At 36.7% G+C, this 3,704-nt stretch overlaps 1 pseudogene; it reads right to left on the bottom strand.

The window, feature by feature from the left end:
- Nucleotides 1–3,234: 3,234 nt before the first annotated feature.
- The window catches only part of LOC109378532 (lysosomal acid lipase/cholesteryl ester hydrolase-like), a 1,308-nt pseudogene continuing 838 nt past the window's right edge, over nucleotides 3,235–3,704 (bottom strand).

Genomic DNA, 3,704 nt, shown 5'->3' with positions numbered 1-3,704 from the left:
ATGTAATCCCAATAAAGACCCTAGCAGAAATTTTTGTAGATATTCACAAAAGAATTCTAAGATACATCTATGAAAATTCAAATGAACTATGTTAGCAAAAAGAATTCAAAAGGAATAACAAATTTAAAGAACTAAAACTACTAATACTGTTTTTATGAAGATACAGTACTTGAGAAACTATGATACTGACATAAAGGCAACAAATATAAAATTGGAACTGAATAAAATGTCCAGAAATAGACCTTCACACACACATGATCCGTTTATTTTTAACAAAAGTACCATAACAATTCAATCAGAAACAATAATCTTCTAAACAAACCATGCTTCAAAAGTTGGACAGCCATATTTAATAATACAAACATCAGACTTTAGTTCACACCATATAAAAAAATTAACTCTGAATGGATCATAGACCTAAATGCAAGAACTAAAACTATGTCCTTTTAGAATAAAATATTGGGGAAAATCTTACATACCTTGAGTTTGGCAAAGAGTTGTTAATTATTACACAAAAGATACAAGACATAAAGTTTTAAAAATCAACGCAAATTAATTTTTTATGATTACCATATGATCCAGCAATCCCACTTCTGTGTATACAAAGAAATGGAAATCTAGATCTTGCAGATATCTGCACTTCCTGTTCATTGCAACATTATTCACAATACCAAGACAAAGAAGCAACCTAAGTGTCCATCCACAGATGAATGTTTTTTAAATGTGGTATTTACATGCAATGAAATACTATGCAACCTTAAAAAAGGAGATCTTGTCATTTCTGACAACATCGATGAACCTGGAGGACATTATGCTAAATGAAATAAGCCAGACACAGAAGAACAAATACCACATGATTCCCTTTAATGAGCAATCGGAAATAGCCAAAACCATAGAGGCAGAGGAAGGATAGAGGGGTGGCTACTAGGAGCCAGGGAGAGGTAGGGGAGTGGGGAAGTATTGGTCAAAGAGTTCCAGTTCTGCAAGATGAATAAATTTTAGAGATCTACTCCACAGCATTGTGTAATAGTTAACAATATTGTATTGTATGCTTTAAAAATTGCTAAGAGAGTAGATCTTATGGTACGCATTCCTACCACAAATAATACTAATAATAATAATAATAATAACTAAGAAATAAGGAGAGCAAGAGAAAACTTCTGGAGATGATGGATATGTTTATGGCATTGATTATAGTGATGGTTTCACAAATGTATACATATCTCCGCTCATCAACTTTAATACATTAAATATCTACAGCATTTTGTGTGTCAATCTACCCTAATAAAGTATTATTTTCAATCAATACACTCGAGTTTATAATATTAAAATATTTGCTCTTTAAAAGACACTGTCAGGAAAATAGAAACTAAAGCCAGAAAATGGGAGAAAATCTTTGGAAAACATATAGTCAACAAAAGATGTGTGTATAACATAATAATAAGACAAACACTCATTTTTTTAAAAAAATGGGTTAAAGATTTAAACAGATACTTCACCAAAGAAAACCTGTGCATGATAAATAAGCACTTGAAAAACATGGTCAGTGTCATTAGGCTTAAAGGAAATTAAAATTAAAACAACAAGATACCACTATGTACCTACTTGAATAGCTAAAATAAAAATGACCAACCATTCCAAGTATTGGCAAGGTTTTGGAGACACTGGAACTCTCAGACACTGCTATTGGGAATGTCAATGGTACAATCACTCAGAAAACAGTTCCATGTTTTTTTGTTGTTTTTTTTAGCCAATACAAAGTACCATTTATTACTGCAACTAAAGTAACTATATATGAAAAACATATCAACTGTCATTCATTCTGTCCATCTGACAACATTGTAAGGAAACAATGCTGTAAGAAAAGCAGGTGAATATGGGCTCCCTGACACAGAAATGCAAATCAAGAGTATTGAAAATATGGACACATACAAAACTAACAAACAAAATGATTCCCTGAGTTTTAATCCTAAAATACTCACATTCATATTTCTTTTTTTTTAAAGACTTTATTGGGGAATTGGGAGAGGGGCACAGTGCTGGGGAATCAAGGAAGGGGAGCAGACAAGTTGCTGTCCTTTTGTTCTTCAGTCTAGTTGTGGAGGAAGTCGCTTCACTACCCATGTTGGTATTATCATTGCGCTCTTCCCGGGTGAGGCAGATCAGTCGCCAGCCTCTGGATGCTGCTCACTGCGGCTCACGAAAGCTCAAGCCCACTGCCGGCCAGCCCCACTGCAACCTAGGCCATCACCAGCGACTCATGGCAGCCCAACTCCAGGATGAGCTGTTGTTCACCATCTTAGCTGTAGAGGGCGCGGCGTCACTGGCCCTCATGTGGGATCCGAACCCGGGCCCTGCTGCTCAGAGCTGGTGTCCCAAGCCAACTTCTAACCAATGCACCACTCGGCCAGCCCCCATTCATATTTATTTTGTGAGAAAATGAATTAGGACACTGTTCATGGGCAGCCTCATGGTTTTTGCTTCACACACTTCGTCACTGAGCTACAGCAGTTGGTTAAGAAAGTACACTCATTTCAGGAAAAATAGTGGTATCACTTCTCCACAGGACTTTTTCTTCTCAAACAAATAGATTTATGGCCTGCCACACAAGAGTTCATGACTATAGATAGTTGAATATATCAGTCGTCAAGCTATTTAAAGTATAGTTGATGACTATAGATGGTTGAATACATCAGTCTTTAAGCTATTTAAAATATAGTTGTTTTTTTAATGAGTGGAATTTCTTTTTGAATTCCACAAGTCATCTGAGCAATTTAAACATTTGCTAAATAATAGTGATCACAGATAGATTTGGTAAAATTCACAATAAAATCTTTATAGCTGGCATGGCTGGGGTGTCACTGGATTTGAATCAGCACCTACTGCATGAGAACAAGAGAAAGGGTCATTTAGATCCCTAAATACAAAGCCATTCCAGTGGAGAGCCTTTTAAGGCAAACAGAGAACTGGGTACTTACACAAGGAGCTTCCTCAAGTCAGTGTCAGATTACTTACCAATGAACAACACAGTTTAAAAAGTAAAAGACTTAAAGAAACCACATTATGGTTGAGACACTAGCTTCATATTTGTCCATGATTAAGCATGATTAAACAAAAAAGCAAGTGAATTTCTAACCTAACTGGGGAGAGCTGGGCATCATCAATGCCCTAATTTTCTTCGATATAAAAACACAAAAGGCCTGAGAAAGAAAACCAAGTATTTAAGAGAAATTAAGCCAACAAATTTTAACATGGTTCGATCACTGACATGATGGTAAATTCCTCCAGCCTGGCTTTCACTGATATTGCCTCATTAGCTTCACCATTTTTTTATAGAGACGCCTGGGGGCATAGAAGCCCCAGATAAAGTTGAGATGCTCCCATTCTGTAATGGCCTCATCATACACCAAGGTGGTGATCTGGGTCAGTAAGACACTGATGTCCTTCACATCTGCGAGCCAGTCCTGACCCTTGCACCAGACAGCAGTGGGCACATGCATGTCTTTCACATTGTAAGTAGGAGGGGAAGTCTAGTTTTAATGAAAATAATTCTTGGCACTGCTTCCCCAGTCAAAGGCTTGAAACTGTTTCAACTTAAAAGTCGGGCTCCATTGTATCATATTCTGCACAGAAGTTCCAGCAGGAGAGTGTGTTACATACACAGGCACTCTAGACATACTTAAAGTTCTCTCGATAAATCCTCA

Source organism: Hipposideros armiger, unplaced genomic scaffold, assembly GCF_001890085.2.
Source record: "Hipposideros armiger isolate ML-2016 unplaced genomic scaffold, ASM189008v1 scaffold_2108, whole genome shotgun sequence".
Lineage (NCBI taxonomy): Eukaryota > Metazoa > Chordata > Mammalia > Chiroptera > Hipposideridae > Hipposideros > Hipposideros armiger.
The sequence above is the reverse complement of the archived record's forward strand: the minus strand, read 5'-3'. Positions and strand labels throughout refer to the sequence as shown.